Raw genomic sequence first — 22079 nt, forward strand, 5'->3', positions numbered from 1 at the left:
CTATGGACTTTTCCTCCAGGAACTTGCCCAGACCCTTTTTAGAACCAGCTATGTTAACTGCTCTTACCATAACTTCTGGCAACACATTCCAGAGCTTAACTATTCTCTGAATAAAAAAATATTTCCTCCTATTGGTTTTAAAAGTATTTCCCTGTAACTTCGAGTGTCCCCTAGTCTTTGCAATTTTTGATGGGGTTAAAAAAATAAAAAATCAATCCTCTGCACAAAATCTTCTTATCTTTCCCTCACTGAAACAGATCAGTACTATGAGGAATACAATTTTTTCTGTTAATGCAACTTTTCTCTGGAATAGCATACCCAACTACTTGCAGGAAAATACAACATCGATCAAATTCAAGGTCATGTTAAAAACATTCCTTTTCCGAGATGCCTTTGTAACCTAAACTGTCCTTTTTAGGACAACTTAGATTTACTTTTAAGTAATGTTTCTATTCTATTTCCCCACCCTTTTGTTTTTCCCTTTAAGTGTTTTCTCTTTTTCTATCAATTGTAATTTCCAATCCCTTCTTCCCTTTTGTTCCTGTTCGTCCGTGTCTGTAAATCATTTTTTGAGTTTCCCCCCCCCCCCGGTCTGTTTTAGCCTAAATTATTTTTTAATTGGTATAATATTAAGGTATTTTGTACACCACCCAGAAGGTTCGAGTGAGCGGTATAGTAAATTTGAAATAAACTTGAAACTACCCATTCTATTCCACTCAGAATTTTGTAGACTTCAATCATATCTCCCCTCAGCCACCTCTTTTTCAAGCTGAAGAGCCCTTAACCTTTTTAAGAACATAAGAATTGCCGCTGCTGTGTCAGACCAGTGGTCCATTGTGCCCAGCAGTCCGCTCACGCGGCGGCCCTCTGGTCAAAGACCAGCACCCTAACTGAGACTAGCCCTACCTGCGTACGTTCCGATTCAGCATAAACTTGTCTAACTTTGTCTTGAATCCCTGGAGGGTGTTTTCACCTATGACAGACTCCGGAAGAGCGTTCCAGTTTTCTACTACTCTCTGGGTGAAAAAGAACTTCCTTACGTTTGTACGGAATCTATCCCCTATCAATTTTAGAGAGTGCCCTCTTGTTCTCCCTACCTTGGAGAGGGTGAACAACCTGTCCTTATCTACCCGGTCTATTCCCTTCAGTACCTTGAATGTTTCGATCATGTCCCCTCGCAATCTCCTCTGTTCGAGGGAGAAGAGGCCCAGCTTCCCTAATCTCTCATTGTACAGCAATTCCTCCAACCCCGTAACCATTTTAGTCGCTCTTCTCTGGATCCCTTTCAAGTAGTACCGTGTCCGTCTTCATGTACGGCGACCAGTGCTGGACGCAATACTCCAGGTGAGGGCGCACCATAGCCCGGTACAACGGCATGATAACCTTCTCCGATCTATTCGTGATCCCATTCTTTATCATTCCTAGCATTCTGTTCGCCCTTTTCGCCACCGCCGCACATTGCGCGGATAGCTTCATCGACTTGTCGATCAGAACTCCCAAGTCTCAGTACTGCCCCAGACATCCTGTAATCGTGCATAAGATTTTGGTACCTATAGCATCACTTTACACTTATCCACGTTGAACCTCATCTGCCATGTCGATGCCCATTCCTCGAGCCTGATTATGTCATGTTGCAGATTTTCGCAATACCCCTGCGTCTTCACTACTCTGAATAACTTCGTATCGTCTGCAAATTTAATTACTTCACTCATTGTACCAATGTCTAGATCGTTTATAAAGATGTTGAAGAGCATGGGCCCAAGCACCGAACCCTGCGGCACCCCACTGGTGACGCTCCTCCAGTCCAAGTATTGTCCATTTACCCCCCTCTTTGTTTCCTATGATACATCCAGTTTTTAATCCACGTGAGTATTTCACCCTCTATTCATGGCTCGCAATTTTCCAAAGTAGTCGTTCAGGCGGAACCTTGTCAAACGCCTTCTGAAAACCCAAATATACAATGTTGACCGGGTCGCCTTTGTCTATCTGTCTGTTTACTCCTTCAAAGAAGTGCAGCAAGTTCGTCAAACACAATCTGCTTTTGCTAAAACCATGCTGACTGGTCCTCATCAGCCCATGTCCGTCAAGGTGATCAATGATGCGGCCCTTTATCAGCGCCTCTACCATCTTACCCGGTACCGAGGTCAGACTCACCGGTCTGTAGTTTCCCAGATCTCCCCTCGAACCTTTCTTGAAGATCGGCGTAACATTCACCACCTTCCAGTCTTCTGGAATCTTTCCCGATTTGATCGACAGATTGGCTATTAGTTGAAGCAGTTAGTCTTTCCTCATACGAGAGGAGTTCCATCCCCTTTATCATCTTGGTTGTTCTTCTTGAAAACTTTTCTAATTCTCCTATATCTTAAGTTGCAAGAAGATTCTGAAAAATTGCAAGAGAACCTTGCGAGACTGGGCATCAAAATGGTAATGACATTTACTTAATGAGTAGGTTCAAAGTCATGTATGTGGGAAAGAGGAACCCAAATTATAGCTAAGTGATGCAGGGTTCTACGTTAGAGGAGTCACTGCCCTTTTGCTCTTCTAACTTTAAAAGAACATAAGAATTGCCATACTGGGATATATCGAAGTTCCATCAAGTCCACTATCCTGTTTCCAACAGTGGCCAAACTAGATCTGAAACTCTCCGGGCTGAAGTAATAGCCACAAGGAAGACCATAGAAACATAAAAACATAGAAATAGACGGCAGATAAGGGCCACGGCCCATCCAGTCTGCCCACCCTAATGACCCTCCCCTACCTTTACCTTGTGAATAGATCCCACATGTCGATCCCATTTGGCCTTAAAATCAGGCACGCTACTGGCCTCAATCACCTGCAGTGGAAGACTATTCCAGTGATCAACCACCCTTTCAGTGAAAAAGAATTTCCTGGTGTCACTTCGTAGTTTCCCACCTCTGATTTTCCACGGATGCCCTCTTGTTGCCGTGGGACCCTTGAAAAAGAAGACATCTTCCTCTGCCTCGATGCGGCCCGTGAGATATTCGAACGTCTCGATCATGTCTCCCCTCTCTCTGCGCTCCTCGAGCGAGTATAGCTGTAATTTTTCTAACCGTTCATCGTACGGGAGATCCTTGAGTCCCGAGACCATCCGTGGCCATTCTCTGAACTGACTCCATCCTCAGCACATCCTTGCGATAATGCGGCCTCCAGAATTGCACACAGTATTCCAGGTGGGGCCTCACCATGGATCTATACAATGGCATAATGACCTCCGGCTTACGGCTGACGAAACCCCTGCGTATGCAACCCATGATTTGTCTTGCCTTGGATGAAGCTTTCTCCACTTGATTGGCAGCCTTCATGTCCTCACTGATGATCACCCCTAAGTCTCGCTCTGCTACCGTTCTTGTTAGAATCTCACCATTAAGGGTATAAGTCCTGCATGGATTTTGGATACCCAGGTGCATAACTTTGCATTTTTTGGCATTGAAACTGAGTTGCCAGGTCCTAGACCAGCGCTCCAGTAGGAGTAGATCGTGCATCATGTTGTCGGGCATTGAGTTTTTGTCCGTTGTGCTTTTGCCCACTACATTACTTAGCTTGGTGTCATCGGCGAATAATGTTATTTTACCTTGGAGCCCTTCTGCCAAGTCACTTATGAAGATATTGAATAGGATTGGGCCCAAGACCGAGCCTTGGGGCACTCCACTGATCACCTCTGTCATTTTAGAGGGGGTGCCGTTCACCATTACCCTTTGAAGCCTACCTCCAAGCCAGTTCCCAACCCATTTTGTCAATGTCTCGCCCAATCCTATAGAACTCATCTTGCTTAGCAACCTGCGGCATCGAATGCTTTGCTAAAGTCCAGGTATATGATGTCCAGGGACTCCCCAACATCTAGCTTCCTCATCACCCAGTCAAAGAAGCTGATCAGGTTGGATTGGCAAGATCTCCCCTTAGTTGATCCATGTTGACGGGGATCCCATAGATTCTCCTCATTAAGGATCGTGTCTAATTGGTGTTTGATTAGGGTTTCCATTAGTTTGCTCACTATTGAAGTTAGACTCACTGGTCTGTAGTTTGCTGCCTCTATTTTTGAGCCTTTCTTGTGGAGTGGAAAGACGTTAGCTTTCCTCCAGTCCAACGGGACGCTGCCTGTACTAAGGGAGAGGTTGAAGAGCGCGACCAACGGTTCCGCCAAGACATCACTCAACTACCTGAGCACCCTGGGGTGTAGGTTGTCAGGCCCCATAGCCTTGTTAACCTTGAGCCTTGACAGTTCACCTTAGACACTGCTGGGTGTAAACTTGAAATTACTAAATGGGTCAACTGAGTTAACCCTTGTCCGTAGCTGAGGGCCGTGTCCCGGCGCTTCTCGGGTGAAGACTGAGCAGAAGGAAAAATTATGTTCTTACCTGTTAATTTTCTTTCCCTTAGACGCAGCAGATGAATCCAGAGACCAATGGGGATAGCTCACATCTACCAGCAGGCGGAGATAGAGAAACTGATTAACAGGTGGTCCTATTGGCTGGCACTCCTCCTGTCTCATCAGTATAGCTCCTTGCCCAAGCACACGTAACCAGCAATAGGCATAGCATGTAAAAAACTTCTTTCCCATAACAAATCTCAAAATGCAATAATACAGAAAACAACCTGCCATAATAACAAACTGCGAAAGTTGCAAAAGAAAAAACCGAGAGACAATATCCAGAAAGGGTGGGGCTCTGGATTCATCTGCTGCGTCTAAGGGAAAGAAAATTAACAGGTAAGAACATAATTTTTCCTTCCCTAGCAACAGTAGCAGATGAATCCAGAGACCAACGGGATGTAGCAAAGCAATCCTCAATCTGGGTGGGAAGCAAACGCCGTCTCCACAACAACCGAAGCACAAAACGCCCCTACCGCGTGCGCCCCCACATCCAAGCAGAAATGGGGAGAGAAAGCACGCTCGGAAGACCAATTAGCCGCGAGACAAATCTCCTCCAAGGGAAAAAACCTCTGGGCCGAGCCCAAGAAGTAGCCATCACTCCAGCGGAATGGTCATGAAGTTTTTTCGCCAACCGCTTCCCTGCCAGCAAGCAAGCATAAAGAATGTCCTCCTGGACTCATTGAGCGATGGAGGCTTCGGACGCCACCAAACGTTTGAGGCGTCCCTTGAAGAATGCAAAAAGGAGATATAAACAACTAAAAGTCGTAAGAAACTGAGCTCACAGAGAACGCTACATACATATCAAAAAATGCAGTGAATAAAAGCACTGCTCCTAATTTCCCCTCCCAGGAAGAAGGAAGGAAAATCGAGCATGACATAAAAGAAAGGATGACACCCCCCTAGAAAGAAATAATGGTACTATCCGAACTGATACCCCATATTTCGGAAATCAGAAATAGGAATCCCCGTTGAACAAGGCCTGCAACATAGAAAACTGCAGAGCTGAAGCCATGGCCACAAGAAACCTCAGGTTCAACGGCACAGCCCTTTAGAGTCCCAAAAGACAAAGATGAAATGAAGCCTTCGGTATACTGAGAAGAAGTACGTGAAGATTGTACTCCAAACCGGGCTTTCTAAGAGGTGCATGAATATACTGCACTCTGTTTAGGACCTGAACTACATGAAGCTGAGAAGTAAGCGAAGAGCAATATACCTAGCCCTTGTAACAAGCTAAGAATGGCACTAGAAGCTGAAGGGAATTGAACGCTAAGCCCTCGGCAATACACCTGTGCCAAAAAGGAACTCTGGAGTGGTTCAAACGTTAAGAAGCACCCAAGAAAGGAAAAACCTCCAAAAGGAAGCAGAAGCCACAGGAGAAGACGTCCATAGCACCTGGATAAGAGAAGAAACAACCTGCTTCGCATAATCCTTACACGTCAGCCAAGATTTTTCAAAAAACTAGGTTGTAATACTAAAGTAGTACAAATATCCATGTTGAACGGACCCTAGGCGAGCAAAGCCGGAGATACCAGGAAACTTCTTAGTCCAGCTGTTGAAAGACTCATCAAATCCGCAAAGTAAGGATGGCGCCGCCAATCCAGAGATTCTACAAATACTGTGCCCGGAAAGCGAGCTCGAGGTGGCAAATCCAAGCCATCGGAAAACACTGAAAAAGAGAAGGCAGAAGCGAGAAAGGAGCCATGCAGCTACCCCTCTAACTCCCACTCCCTGGGCCCGCCGAAGAAGCTAGGAAGCTTAGAATTGAGAGATGAGGTCTAGGTCAAGCAGATCTCACTTCCATAAAAAGAGCTAGAACGCTTGAGCCACAAATCTCAATATCCAGGATGCAGAAGATTACACTATTACTAACATGCACACTTTCCAGAGCGTACACAGCGCTGTACACTGTAACATACAAGAAATGGGCCATGCTCAGATTCCGCCGAGAGAAAGTCTATCCAAACTCTTATCCTGATCCATAAAAGGATCTGCCAACAGAAGACAAAGATGAGAGTCCACCCATTGAAGCAGAACAACTTCACCTGCCAATGAGTACAACACTTACTGCCCAAGCAGTAGAGAAATACCCCCATCCTAATACTGACCAAAAGGACCCTCAGCGGCAATCCGGAAGAATGATCTGAAGCTCCAGAAAGGTAGCCTGACCCTGCTCAAGAGCAGAAGAATGAACAAGTACTGAGTCGCCTCTGAAGACCAGACTCCAGGAGCTGAGGATGGAAGCCACGGAGCCCCCCAACCCGACAGCCCGGGATGGTCGGTGATCATGAGATAGTCCAGCAAAGACCGAGGCATGCCTTGAAAAGAGAAATCGCGCGGAGCCACCAAATCATACAGAGTGATGCAGGAGAAGCATACCAAATAATTGGTGCCCTGAGATACCGGGAACCACCGGAACAAAAGCGACTGCTGTAGCGTAAGAAGGGGAAAGCAAGCCGAAGTCCCCAGTGGAGTCAGCAATATGGATCCCAGAAACTGTACAGAATCCCATACTCTTGGTCATGGTAAGCGAAGAAGAATACCAATCTGAGACCGAGACCCCACGTTCAAGTCTCCGGAAAGAAACACATGTCTCTCCTATATGAATAAAAACATCACCCCGATATACCTTGTCACCTACCGGGGTCTTGGTACGGTTAATAAGACCCCCGATAGGGGGTAGTACACTCTTGACGCAGCTCCCAAAGGGGAAGACCTCACTGGTGTCTCACTATCCAGGCTTTGCCCCAAAAATAAAGCACCGTGAGTCAAGCTGAACCAAACATAATGTGTAAAGTTTAATTAGTTACTTAACACACCAACTAGAAATCATATAAGCAGTTATTACAGTTCAAGTTTCCTGGCTTCTCCAAAACAGGGCAAAGAAAGAAAAACAAAAAGAAAAAAAAAAAAATTGAAATCCTTTTAACTTTCACCCGGTCCGGTGAAAGCACAGCAAGCTTTCTGTCAAGTATAATTCCAGTCCAGGTCTTAGTGCTTTCTCTACTTTGCCCCACAGTCACTTAAAAAAGAAAACACAGCACAAGTAGTCTCTCTTAAGCAATTATCAAGCCGTGAGATTGAGTCCTGGGCTTACCAATCAACACAGTCCAGTTTCTTCACCAGGTATTTGCATTTGTGGTTATAAAGTAAACTTTAAGCAGGAACCAAAAGACAAAACTAAAACCTTACTGCAGGCTCTTAAAGTGTCAGCCCTAATTAGCTCACAGTCCTGTAGTTCCCCTTGAGCTTCTGCATAGCTGCAGTGTAGCAAAACAATCAAGCTGGTGCAGCCCTGCTCTAAGCTTGTTTGTACCTCACAAACATTCAAAATTTAGTTCTTCCAAATTCTTCTCCACTATTATTCCTGTGCAGCTCCGTACCTGCAGTGTTTAGTGGCAAGTTGTCAAGCCCACATCCATGGCTTCTCCCATAATGGACTCCGGCATACCCACTTCATCCAGGTCCATGCTTTCTGGGGTGTCCAGCTGCTCTGCTGGTTCCAGGGGTATTGAAGCCTCACACTCCATTGGCTCTGGAGTGAGGTCTGGCCTTTTCCTGGCCCGGAGAACTCTCTCTGCCAGACTCTCTTGGGCAGCCTCCTTTAATGCTCTGGAGAGCTGCTTAACAGGCTTAGGGCCACGCCCTACACTGGGTGTCTGTGTGCCTAGCTTGTGTGTTCTTGGGCTCCCCCTCAGGCTGCAGGGCAGAATATCACTGGGAACTTGCTTAAATCTCTTAGTGTGGCTGGAGGTTTTCCTCCACGTGGAGTTATCCTATATTCTGGGCACTGCTCTAGGTTAGAAGGCTCAGGATAGGCAGCTAGGCTTTCAGGATCTTCTTGCTGATCCTTTTCAGAGAGAGCCTGGTCTCGAGTAAGAGCTTGAGACTGGGGTTTTGCCCTGACATGACCGTCTCGGGGAGCGGAAATGTCACAACCTATAAATAGTACAGGAGAAAAGAGTGCTGTGCAAATTCAAAGATGCACGTGTAAAGAACTGAGGAAAAGATATCACCCTTTTCATGTCAGTCAAATGGCCCGACTGGAAGTCGTCCGAATCAAGCAGGCAGTCAAGAAGAAATTAGATGAATCGCCTGGTAGCGCCAAAACGGTACCACCGCCCACATCACCTAAAACGTTCGTGAAGCCTTGGATAGGCAAAATGGCATGTGCCAAAACCGAAAGCGCCGCTCCAAAAGAGGCAGGCAAACCAAGTGCCGATTCGGAGTCCATAGAGAAAATGTAAATATACTCCCAGGTTGTCTGCAGAAATGTGTAACCCCGAGAAACTAATTCAGCAGAATGGGATCCAGCCTGCCCAATGCCCCCTATCTCGGGCACCATGCGGTAAGTGGAACAACGTCCCTTAGTTCCCGAAGAACTACAAGAACCGTCCTGAGGACCAGTAACACTGAAAAGGGAAACACAAAACATAGAGACTCCAAGAACGAACTGGAAAACCTGAGGAGAATGCAAAGATGCAAGCATCCTGAAAAATCTTCACAGCCCTCTGACCTGACATTATAGTTTCTTCTCCCTCATGAGAAAGCCTGAAGAGTCATTGGAAGAAGTCAAGATCCCCTCAGAATGAAGTGCAGAAGGTCAGGGAATGGCAGAATAAGACTGTAGGATCTGCAAGAAGATTCTCCTAGGAAAAATCAAGGTTCACAATGTAAAGAGGAATATACTGGAACCATGAAAACAGTACTAACCCCATGCAACATGAGCGAAATACGTATGTCCTTTAAAGTGAATACGTACTAGACTCAATCAAGATGCTGCATCTACCGCCCCGTGGAAAACAACAGCATCCTTACAGGTATCAGACAAAGCTCACATCGTTAATGAGAGCTTCAGGGATGAGACTAACAGCCACATAGTGCGTGAACTTCCATGGGTTTGATAGAATAGGTAACTGGCTCCTGGTTAAAAGGAGCTGTACAGCCCTTCCTGTCTGGTCGGGGGGCCCGTCTAGCATGTGCCATGAGAAAATGGTGACAGGAGAAACCAGCGTGATAAGCATGGAAATCTGAAGTCCAGGCCCCCTCAGAAATAGAGAAAGAGAGTCCTGGCCGCAGGAATATGCGCAGTGTCATTATGCCCATAGAGACAGCCCGAACTTGGAAACTGCTTGTACTACCTTTAGGCATAAATATCCTGTGCCACTACTAGACACATGCAGCTCATCACAGAGGCCCAAACAAGGACAGTTACCAATAGACAAAAGCTCAATCTGCAGGGACCCCAAGAGAGACAATGAGATACCTGTGTGAAATACAGGGCACTATCTTACTGCTGATCTCACTGTGCCGTGAGTTGCCGTATGTCGCCCCAGTCTGGAGATAAACCGAGACTGGGTGACCTAGCACAGGTCAGAATCTCTCTGGTAAACCCCTTGAGTGCTAACCCCAGAGTCCGATTAAACAAGCAGCTTCCTTCAAGGGAGTACAGCAGGAACACAGACATAGACATATAAAGCTGCCCAAGCTTGTCCCAAAGCTGGTGAAACACATACAACTTGTCTGAACCGGAAAGGAGAGAAGCCCCAGCATACCCTGACCAAAGTCAGCTGGAAACAAACTACTGGAACGCTGCAGCTCTCCCGCCATCACCGGAGACCCATGCGCACGCCTGATTCTCGCTGACACGTGGCTGCTGCATCAACGCTCCTAGAAACATAGTCGGATTCGAGCCCCGCAAAATTTACCCTGCCGCGGCTTGCATAGAAAGAAAATCAGACTCGGGGAATAACCAGAAGAACGGCCCACAGCGCCGGAAAAAACATGTCCCATCTCATGCTGCTATAAACCGGCACCTGCACAATCAGCTGCACATGGCCGTGACAAACACTGATGAAAGAGAGCCTCAGAATAAACAGGACTACTGCTGCACTGAAACCCAACAAAGAGAACAAGTACGAGCATGAAATCGCATCGCTACTGCTGCGCTGTAACCAACAAGGAAACAAAGCGCGTGCATGGAAAGGGCGGGAAGTCCCGGCTCCCTCCATGGATTTCTAGTCATAAAACTTAGCCTCAATAAAATATCCATACCTTAAATGTATGATGACCGAACCCACAGTACTAAGACTCCCAAACAGAACCTGAAGTTCAAACAACTGTAAAAGCCAGACATACTCACAAGCCTGTTGTTAGGGCCGAATGAAGCCACTTTGCAGCAAAATCATTGCAGAATGTAACAACTGTGGTCTCTTTTTTTTTTTTTTTTACAGAGAAGGGAAAGAAGAACAAATTTGAGACCCAGTCAGACCCTCTAGCAATGGAGGGAGGGTGAGGCAGGGACAAGGGGGGACCCAAGTGTAACCTCTAAAGCTGGCACCGTTCAGCCGGACACCCCTGTCTCACTGAAGAGAAACCTCAACAGGAGAAAATAAAGTTCCAGCCACAGCCAGAATTCAGGAGCTAGTTGAATAGCGACCTTTTCCTGCTGGGAGATAGAGATTACTGATGAGACAGGAGGAGTGCCAGCCAATAGGACCACCTGTTAATCAGTTTCTCTATCTCCGCCTGCTGGTAGATGTGAGCTATCCCCATTGGTCTCTGGATTCATCTGCTGCTGTTGCTAGGGAAATATTCATTTAATAGTTGTGCCTTTTCTGAGTCCTTTTCCACATATTCTCCGTCTGGTTTCCTAAGACGTACTATCCCTCCTAAGTTTTTACTTCTGTCACTGATGTACCTGAAGAATGATTTATCTCCCTTCTGGATGTTCTTTGCTAGAGACTCCTCCATATGGAATTTAGCCTCCCTGACTGCAGTTTTGACGGCTTTTGACTTGATCAGGTACTCTGCTCTAGAGTCTTGTTTCCCTGATTGTTTGTACGAGATGAATGCTTTTTTCTTCTCCTTGATGAGGTCTGAGATCTCCGCAGTGAACCACTGCGGCTTATTGTTCCTACGCCGTTTACTTACTAATTTAACATAGCGGTTTGTCACTTCCTGTATGGTGGCTTTCAGAGTCGACCACATTTCTTCTACGCTATCGGTTTCTGCTTGGCTTTGTAGCACCTGGTGAACAAAGTCACTCATGTCTTGGAAGTTTGTGTCCTTGAATTTGAGGACCTTGGTCAGTGTGGTAGATTTAGTGAAGCCTTTCCTAAGACTGAACCATATCATGTTGTGGTCGCTGGAGGCCAGTGTGTCTCCCACCGAGACTTCTGTGACACTTTCCCCATTGGTAAGTAACAGGTCCAGTATTGCCTGATCCCTTGTTGGGTCCAACACCAGTTGCCTGAGATGTGCTCCCCTCAGAGAGTTTAATAGCCTCCTGCTGCTGCTGGAAGCAGCGGTAAGTGTGTCCCAATCCACATCAGGCATGTTGAAGTCACCTAGCAATACTGTGTCCCCACACAAGGTGATATTCTCTATATCTCCGATTAATTCCATATCTTGGGGGTCTGTAAATTACGCCAAGATACAGGCATTTGTCCTTCCCTCTGGCCAAATTAACCCAAAGAGATTCCCCAGTGTACTGGACATCTGCGATTCTTGTGACCTTAATGCCATCTTTTGTATATAATGCTACATCTCCTCCCATTCTGCCCTCCCTGTCCCTGCGAAGCAAGTTGTAACCCGGTATGACCATGTCCCACCCATGGGATCCGTGAGCCAGGTCTCAGATATTGCCACTGCATCCAGGTCAGCATTCCTATTTCTGTTTCCAGTTCCAGGATCTTGTTACCCAAACTGTGTGCATTAATGTACATAGCCCTCCATGTGTTTTTATTACGTGGGGAAATCCTCGTTTGAGCTACTTGGACACTATTAACATTATGCTCATATTTTGTATTCTCCCTAGGCTCAGAACTATATCGTGTACCTAACCCGGATTCCCCAGATCCAGGACTACACTGTGTACCTATCCCAAATATGGAAGGGTGTGTATCTTGTGGGGGTGTTCCCGCGTGGGCTACTTGAACTCCTTTGGTACAATATGCAATGTGTGTACCCCCTCTGGACCCAGGATTACAATGTGTACTGCCCATAGTCCCGGAATTACAATGTGTACTCTCCCCCGACCCAGAATTGCAATGTGTACTCTTCCTAGATCCAGAAGAACAATGTGTATATCCCCTAGACCCAGGATTACAATGTGGCCCAGAATTATAATGTAAACTTACCCCAGACTTGAAAGTGTGTATGCTCTCCCCTGACCTAGAATTTCGGTGACCACTTATCTCAGCCTCAAAAAAGAATTGGCAGTTTAGCTTGTCAGGTTGGTTGTTTGTGCCCGTACCCTCCCCCAACTCACCTAGTTTAAAGCCCTGTGAAGTAGGCGGGCTAGACGGTGTCCAAAGACGTTCTTCCCTCTTCTGGTCAGGTGCAGCCCGTCTTGTCCCTGTAGTCCCTGCAATGCTTCTCCATGGTGCAGGAACCCGAAGTTCATCTCCTTGCACCATCCCTGCAGCCAGTCGTTGGCCCTCTGGATGCGATCCTCCCTGGCACTACCCTTGCCCCTTACTGGGAGGATCGAGGAGAACACCACCTGTGCATCCATCCTCCTCAGCTTCTCACCCAGGGCCCTGAAGTGTTCAGGTATGCTGTTCGGGGTGCTCCTGGGGTTGTCGTTGGTCCCGACGTGGATGAGTATCATGGGGGAAGTGGTCTCGGGACTTGATGAGTCTGTCAAGGCAAGCAGTTACATCCCGGATCCTGGCCCCTGGCAAACAACAGACCTCTCTCGATTGAATATCTGGTCTGCATATTGGTCCCTCAGTGCCCCTCAGCAGCGACTCCCCAATTACCACCACTCTATGCTTCTTGGGGGGGGGGGGGGCGACCTGATGTCTCCGGGGCCGGAACCTCCTGCTCCTGTTTCTATGTATGTTTCTATGTTTCTATCGGGAGCCACCAGGATCACTGGCCCCTCGTGATCTGCTATCCATCTCAACATATGCCCTATCATAGGCCACGGAGGGAAGATATAAAGAAGGCCCTTCCGGAGCCAGGGCTGAACCAGAACATCTAGGCCTTCACTGTCAGCCTCTCTATGGTGACTGTAAAACCAATCGGCCCTCTTGTGTGCCACAGTCGCTATGAGATCGAACATGGGGCACCCCCACTGATGCACTATGCATTTGAACGCTCTTCGAGAGAGAGACAACTCTCCAGGGTCCAGTGTCTGATGACTGAGAAAGTCTGCTTGAACGTTGTCCATACCTGCCACGTGTGCCAAAGACTGCCACAAGGTGCCTCTCCGCTCACCAAAAAAGCAGCTGAGCCTCCACACTCAGAGAGGGACTCTTTGTATCCCCCTGATGATTGATGCAAGCCACTGCTGTGGCATTGTCCGAGAACACCTGTATGGCTCGATGACAGAAATGACCTTAGAAGTGGAGAAAGGCCAGCTGAATCACCCGCAGTTTCAGGCGATTGATTGACCACTTGCGCTCTAAGGGACTCTGCCCTGCACCGGGACAGACATGCACACTGCTCCCCAGCCCTTGAAGCAGACAGGATCACCCAATCCGAGATCCAGAGCGGAAGGCTCCTGGACAGGGAGAGAAGACACAACCGCCTTGCTAGATTGGTGAAGTCACTGCCGACCAGGGCAGGGGTGCATGTAATGAGTCCCGCTGTGGAATCCAGCATGAAAGCAGGGCTTCCTGTAGTGGACACAGATGGGCTCTGGTCCATGAGACTACATCGATCGCTGTAATCATGGTCCCCAGAACCAGGAGATACTGCCACACTCTCAGGAACAGAGTGGCCAGAAAGCCTCTGACAACCTGTTGTAGCGTCTCCTGATAGGACACGGGTAGAAACACAGTGTTCTGACCTGTGTGAAATTGAACTCCCAGATACTCCCAAGTCCTAGGCAGGCTTGGAGGTGACTCTTCCTGAAACTGATCACCCAGCCCAGACATTACAGCAAGTGCACCACCTGCCGGAAAGCCAGACTCTCCTCGAACAGCGAGGGAGCTCTGGACAACCAGTCATCCAGGAATGAGTGAACTAGGACACCCAGGACAGGAAGTTGGGCCACCACCACCTCCACCATCACTTTAGTGAAGGTCCGAAGTGCCGTTGCCAATCCAAACGGCAGTGCTGCAAACTGGAAACGTGTATAGCAAGTATCAGTGAAACTTAAGCAGTGTCGATAGTGGCATGTCAGCGTAGACCTGGAATCAGTACCATGCAATAACAGAGTGTTATACTTAGGCTAGGCCGGTATCAAGGGAGGTGATATAAGCACTGGTATTGAGTGCAATTTGTGTCACCGAGCTCTCTTCGGTAGAACTCATTGAGATGTTTTTGAAGATTCGCACCAGTACCTTTTGGTCAATAGCCAGTACCATCGGTGCGACAGCTGCAGCACTGGATCAATGGTGTCAAGGGTAAGGAAATCGTGACATGATGATGTTCCCTTGAGATCTCAATGTTCATCGAGGCTGTGATGAAAAAACTGGAGTTGGTATCCTTGGCCTGTATATGCTACGTTCAGCATGGGCCAATACTGAGGGATTCAAAGTTAGTAGTGGTGTCGCATGCAAGCGATATTCATCGTGAGGAATTCCTTCAGATGAACCCGGAAAGAGTGCACCGATATTGTTGGATCATCCTCCAATACCTACGATGCTGTTGAGGCTAACTCAATGTAGCTCTTTTGACGTTGAAGAAAAAATGCTCCATTGATGTATGAAGAGGAGGCACCGATACTGAATGCCACTAGCTGGTACAGAAGGTGCAGCAGGAGTCGAAGTGTGGTTCCCTCAATAGGTGATGCCCTTCAGAAATGACAGCCTACATTGAAGAACGATGGTGTTGATGAGAGGCATGCATCAAATAGACTTGATGCTAGATATGCCAATAATGACGATATTCGAAGTCGATGTCCGTGCTGCGATGGCATCTCCACCGTAGACTTCATGCTAAATATGCCACCGACACTATTTGATGTCAATGTCCACTGGTACCGACAGGGATCAGCACTACAGAAAAGTCCAAGTGGCTGGAAATCCTACTCCAGGCCTAATATTTCTAAAAGTGGGGAAGAAAACTTTGTGGCAGTCTGTTATTATTGTTTTTCTCCTTCTCACTTTTACTTTATTTGTGTATCTAGCCCTGAAGTCAGGGCCAGCTGGAAAGGATGAGACCCTGGTGGAGTAGAAAGAAGGCTGAAAAACATTGACGCTGACAGTAGGGGCAAAGGTTTGAAAGTTATCTGAGGGCCCCTTGACACTGAAACATATGAATTAATTTTTTTTTTTTTTTAAATAAAGTAGAATAATAAACAACGAACAAGTATGAAAATAATTGAAAAAGAAGCGGGAAGGCAAACTCAAGGGAACGAAGTTGAGATATGTCTTTGTCACTCTATGGAAAATGAAAAACTGATGACTTTGTGAGCTGGCACCGTGCAGGAAGGCACCCGCGCATGCGCGGTGTGGGCAGTCACAAACTTTCTAAAAACTTAAAGTGGCAATACACTTTTATCACTGTCCGTACCGGGCTCTATGGATGATGTCACCCACATGTGAAAATATGTTGCCTGCTTGTCTAAGGATAAAACTGAATAATAAATGTCCAAGTAGCAGAGACACTTCAACAAATATGTAACCTCTCCCTAAAAACTGGGGAGATCCCAGAAGACTGGAAAATAGCAAATGTCACGCCCATCTTCAAGAAGGGATCAAGGGGTGACCCGGGAAACTACAGGCCTGTGAGCTTGACCTCGGTTCCGGGAAAGATGATGGAAGCAATGGTAAAGGATGCAATCTGTGAACACATAGAAAACAATGGACAACTGAGGGCGAGCCAGCATGGCTTCAGCAAGGGAAGGTCGTGCCTCACGAACTTGCTGCACTTCTTTGAGGGAATAAACAGCCAGATGGATAAGGGGGAATCCATAGACATCATTTACCTTGACTTCCAAAAAGCCTTCGACAAGGTACCTCACGAACGGCTACATAAAAAGCTGTGGAATCACGGGGTGCAAGGGGATATCTACCGATGGATCAAACACTGGTTGGCAGGCAGGAAACAGAGGGTTGGAATAAAAGGCCAATACTCAGACTGGCAATGGGTCACGAGCGGAGTTCCGCAGGGGTCAGTGCTGGGACCTCTACTGTTCAATATATTTATAAACGATCTGGAGACGGGGACAAAATGTGAGGTTATCAAATTTGCTGATGACACCAAACTCTGCAGCAGGGTTAGAAACACGGAAGACTGTGAAGACCTGCAAAGGGACCTAACGAGACTGGAAGACTGGGCAAACAAGTGGCAAATGAGTTTTAACGTACAGAAATGCAAGGTCATGCATGTAGGGAAAAAGAACCCGATGTTCAGCTACAAAATGGGGGGAACACTACTAGGGGTGAGTAACCTTGAAAGGGACCTGGGGGTGATGGTAGACACATCACTGAAACCATCGGCGCAGTGTGCGACAGCCTCAAAGAAAGCAAACAGAATGCTGGGCATCATCAAAAAGGGTATCACAACCAGGACGAAAGAAGTCATCATGCCGCTATATCGCGCAATGGTGCGCCCGCACCTGGAGTACTGTGTGCAGTACTGGGCGCCGTACCACAAGAAGGACATGGCAGTACTCGAGGGAGTGCAGAGGAGGGCGACTAAACTGATAAAAGGTATGGAAAATTTTACATACGCTGACAGGTTAAAAATGCTGGGTCTGTTCTCCCTGGAGAAGAGGAGACTTAGAGGGGACATGATAGAAACCTTCAAAATCCTTAAGGGCATAGAGAGAGTAAATAAGGACAGATTCTTCAAACTGTGGGGGGCCACAAACACTAGGGGTCACTCGAAGAAATTGAAAGGGGACAGGTTTAGAACAAATGCTAGGAAGTTCTTTTTTACCCAGAGGGTGGTGGACACATGGAACAAGCTTCCGGAGGAGGTGATAAGCCAGAACTCTGTACAGGGGTTCAAGAAAGGTTTGGATAGGTTCCTGGAGGAAAAGGGGATAGAGGGGTACAGATAGAACTTGAGGTAGGTTGTAGAGGTGTTCAGAAACCACTTCACAGGTCGTGGACCTGATGGGCCGCCGCGGGTGCGGACCGCTGGGCGAGATGGACCTCTGGTCTGACCCAGTGGAGGCAACTTCTTATGTTCTTATGTTCTCTTATATGCAAAAAAGCCCAAAAAACATGTTTAGCTGGGTACTAAGCCTACAATAGCTTATTACATTGCCTCCTAGGTCCTTGCGCTCAATGGTAATTTCTAGACTGCAGTTATAAGCTTGCAGATTCAAATTCTGAGAAGTCCAAATGGAAAAACATTCAGTGACACTACAGAGTGCAGAATAAATAAGAAACCTTTAGCTGTACCTTACCTTGAAATTTCTTGCAGGTTATCTTTATCTTTATTAACATTTGATATACCACCAAATGGCTTAGAAGGCTTCACAGTGGTCTACATATATAACATCAAGTAACATTTAAAAACAGATGCCATACAACCTATATAAAGAGATTATGTACTTACCCTCTATCAAATTAATTATGGGAGCAAAGAAGTTCGACATGTAACTCCCTTATTTCAAAATGCGCATTGGCTTCCGGTGTCCCATCGTATTCTATACAAATTATCTTTACTTACATTTAAATCTCTATTATATAAAACTCCAGCTTTTATTTATAAAGCATTGATACCTTATAATTCTCCCAAATTTTTGAGATCAAACGACCAACTCTTGTTGGTCATCCCCACTCTCAAAATTATCAATACTCGAAGGCAATTTATTTTTACTGTTACGGCGCCTCAGACCTGGAATTCACTCCCGCTATACTTAAGAGAGGAGAAGAATTTGGAAAAATTTAAGAGCCAACTTAAGAGCTTTCTTTTTAAAGATGCGTTCAATACTTAATTGAAATGTTAATTTGCTCTTTTGTTAATTGCTCTTTTGTCTACTTTTATTTTACCTATTTATTTGTCCTTCGATTCCTGTTGTGTTTTACCTTTAATTGTTGATTCTTTCCTATCTAAGATTGTATTTCTATCCCACCTGTCCTATTGTATTCTTGTCTTATCTTAATTAATTTGTTTTTTGACTTATCCCCTTGTTAATTATATGGTCTATTTTATGTATATTTTAGACAATTTATTTTACCAATTTGTACATCGCTTAGAATTTGGAATAGGCGATTAATCAAATAATAAATAAACTGGAAACTTGATAAGCTCTTTTCCAGTAGATAGGTGAGACATTCTAGACAGTAGGCTAATTTCCCCATAACCACGTGGTGCTGCTGTAGAAGGAATCCACTCTGGATTTTTCACTCTGCCTCTGTTGTACTTCACCTTCAATTAGTACCCAAGCATGTAGAGCCACCCAATATACGTGAAGTAGAGGCACCTGTAACAACAGGCTTAAACAAACTGATCTGCTGAAAAGTAACTAAACAGTATCATTAGCCACCAACACAGGCTTCAAAGGAGCTCAGAAACTACTCCCCAATAAATTGAAACATATATACAAATTCTTCCCAGCCCACAAGGGCTGACAGGCATCCAAGAATCAGCTTGAAGACGCATTAACAGACTGAAAACTGTAAGCAGATGCAGGAAGGACAGGGCAGGAGCCTATCTACTGGAAAAGAGCTAACCAGGGTATGTACATAATCTCTTTTTCCAGTGTAATAGGTGAGACATTCTAGACAGTAGGGACGTACAAAAGCAGTCCCCCAAAGAGCTAGGGCAGGCTTGCTGCGCCAATCCTAAAGACCAAGAGCCCAAAAGTGGAGTCTTGTCACGTCCACTCTGTAAAACCTGGCAAATGTGTGAAAAGACCATTCTGCAAATCTCCTCAGGAGAGACAGATCTAGCTTCGGCCCACGAAGAAGCCACACTCCTGGTAGAATGTGCCTTGTCGGAAACAGGAAAGAGTTTCCCCAGAAAGAATATAAGCTGACGAAATGGCCCTACGGATCCATCTGGAAATCATGGCCTTGGAAGTGGGAGCGCTCCACTTAACTGAATGAGTCACCTCAAACAAATGGTCAGAGACAAAACTCGGTGACCTCCAAATAATGCAGAAGAACTCTATGCATATCCAGCTTCTTTAACAGGCGGTCCTGTGTCTTGGAACCTGTTGGTTGAAAGGCAGGCAAACAAACTTCCTGACTGACAGGGAAAGCCGAAACTAACTTCGGCAGAAAGGAAGGAAGAGTCCAAAGGGAAACCCCCGCCTCCGAAATATGGAGGAAAGGATCCCTGCAAGACAAAGCCTGCAGTTCCAGCACAAGACATGCCGAAATAATGGCAACAGAAAAATAGTCTTGAGCATCAAGTCCATGAGGGAAGCATCTCGAAGGGGTTCAAAAGGAGCCTTGGTAAGGCTAGACAACACCAATTTAAGGTCCCAGGAAGGGAAAGGATGCTTTACTGGTGGCCTGATATGAAGAGCCCCCTTCAAGAATCTAGTGACAACAGGATGAAACGTCAAGGAGGGCCGATGCTCCCGGGATCTGAAACAGGAGAGCCCAGCCACCTGGACCGGAAAAGAAGTCACACTGAGGCCTTTATCCAAACCAGCCTGAAGGCAGGCAAGAATCAGCGAGATCAGAGCTGAATACAGTTCCACCTGATCCTGGGCACACCAATGTTGTAAGGCCTTTCACACTTTAGCATAAGCCGATACCATGGACAACTTCTTAGACTACAGAAAAGTATCAACACTCAGGGCAGAATATCCTTTATGCTCTAAGGCTGCGCGCTCAAGAGCCATGACATACAGGGAAGGTTTCCAGATGAGGCACGGGACGCATGAGGAGCCGCTGCCTGCGGCTTTGTGCACTGCAGCAGTGAAGAAGAGGGAGCTGGCCCGAAGATAACACCGGGGGCAGAATATAACAGCCAGGCAGGAACAGGTCAGAAGGTAAGTCACAGCATGGAGGGAGAAAGACAACAAATTTCCCTAGCATACACATGCATAAAGTAGGTGCTTGTACAAGGCTGTGCCTATTTCTTTGTAATATTTGAATATAATACAGAGAGGCATATTCTAAGGTGACCTCCTAAATTTGTGCCAAACTGAATTTAGAAACTTAAAATTTATCCTTATAAACTGAGACCTGGCATCCATTTGCCTAGATTTATGAATTTAGTGACTGAATTGTGTCAATTTTGAGAATTTACATCTGCTGTCTGTATTTTGCACTGTTCAGGAACAAATGCATTTGTTTCTATTTCTCTGGGGTTGTATTGCATGTAAAGTCTTGCATCTTAGGGTTTGTTTGTATATATTAGTACTTTTAGTTTTTGGTCCCGTATTTGTATAGGGGTTATCTGTGTTCTGGTAGGAATGAATGTTGAAAAGCCAGGCTTCTCCCGCAGTCGCAATGTATTGTTAATAAGATTATATTGTGTGTATATATGAAATTGAATGGAAAAAATAGTGTTACAATTAGTACTGTTATGGGGGCAGGGTCTGGGGTGGAGATGGGCGGGGTCTGTCCCACAACTTAGCCCAGTGTTCTTCAACCACCGGTCTGCGGACCGGTGCTTGTCCACAAAATAATTATTTTATTTCCGCTGGTCCATAGGTGTAAAAACGTTGAAGAACACTGCTCTAGCGGAATCAAACTGTTCCAAGACCAGAACACTCATATCAGGATGCCAAGAAAAGTTAGCTGACTCTGAGCGCACACCACATAGCCAGGAGGAAGAAGTGGCTAAAGCCGGATGAGTGACTAAATTTAATTCCTGCAATAACTCAGAAATAAGGTCTGGCAGAGCCGTGAACTTAAATAAGCGCAAGACCGTAGAATCATCCACAGGATCTAACAGCCCAGAGGGATCTGCAGATCCAGCACACAGACCCTGATCTCACGCTCTGGGAAGCACTGTACCTGCAAACAAGGGATCAGTAAGGGAAACATCAGCAACCAGGTCCCACAGATCAGGATCAAGTAGCGCAAAAGCCACAGCAGGCTGAGGCGAAGCTGTGCCCAGAGGTACTATCCCACTGAGAGACGCTGCGGAGGCGGATTGAGACTGTTTTGGGGGAGAACACTTGGTCTGAAACTCTGACCACAAAAATTTCATTAATTTAGAAAAAATGTCTGGCTCCTGGGGTGGAAAGTCACTCTTAGATGACTTGCATTTGAGTTTCTTTGGCTGAAGAGGGTCCACAACTTGGATGACAGAAGTAGCTGACATGCCAAATCTTAAAGCAATGACGACTACTCGGCTGGGCTAGCTGAGCGTTTGGTCATCTGCTTCAGCAGAGGAGAAGCTAAGTTGGCCATTGTAGCTCCACCAGTTGAGCCACATGGCACATGGTGCAAGGATGCTCTAAAAGTGCTAAATTTGCGCAATCCTGGCATTAATCCACATTAGGCTAGCCTAAGGACTCCATCCCAGCAGGTTTCCAGGCAAAAATTGCAGTTTTGAAGCAGGGAACTTTAGAAAAAAAAGATTGCTAAAAATCCAAGATGGCTGCCGTCATAACATTTGCACCAAAATTATAATATTTTTCACATTTCCCAAACGGTAAAAATGACAATTTTAGGATTTTTCAGGAGGGTGAAACATCCAGAAATCTTCAAAACCCCACTTTTCCAACCTCCCCTGATGTCTCTCACAGGCTCTCAGCTTGTGTACTCACTGTAACCTGACAGGATCAGTGCTCCAACCTGCTTTCAGCTCTCTCACAATAGCTGGATGAGAAAATTCACTGGTACAATGCTGGGAATAGTTCTGCAAAGCT

At 46.2% G+C, this 22079-nt stretch overlaps 1 protein-coding gene across 4 annotated transcripts in view; it reads right to left on the reverse strand.

Moving 5' to 3' along the window:
• ST3GAL3 (ST3 beta-galactoside alpha-2,3-sialyltransferase 3) overlaps positions 1 to 22079 on the reverse strand; it is a 314095-nt gene that overhangs the window by 208024 nt on the left and 83992 nt on the right. The window lies entirely within an intron of this gene.

Source organism: Geotrypetes seraphini, chromosome 12 (genome assembly GCF_902459505.1).
Source record: "Geotrypetes seraphini chromosome 12, aGeoSer1.1, whole genome shotgun sequence".
Taxonomy (NCBI): domain Eukaryota; kingdom Metazoa; phylum Chordata; class Amphibia; order Gymnophiona; family Dermophiidae; genus Geotrypetes; species Geotrypetes seraphini.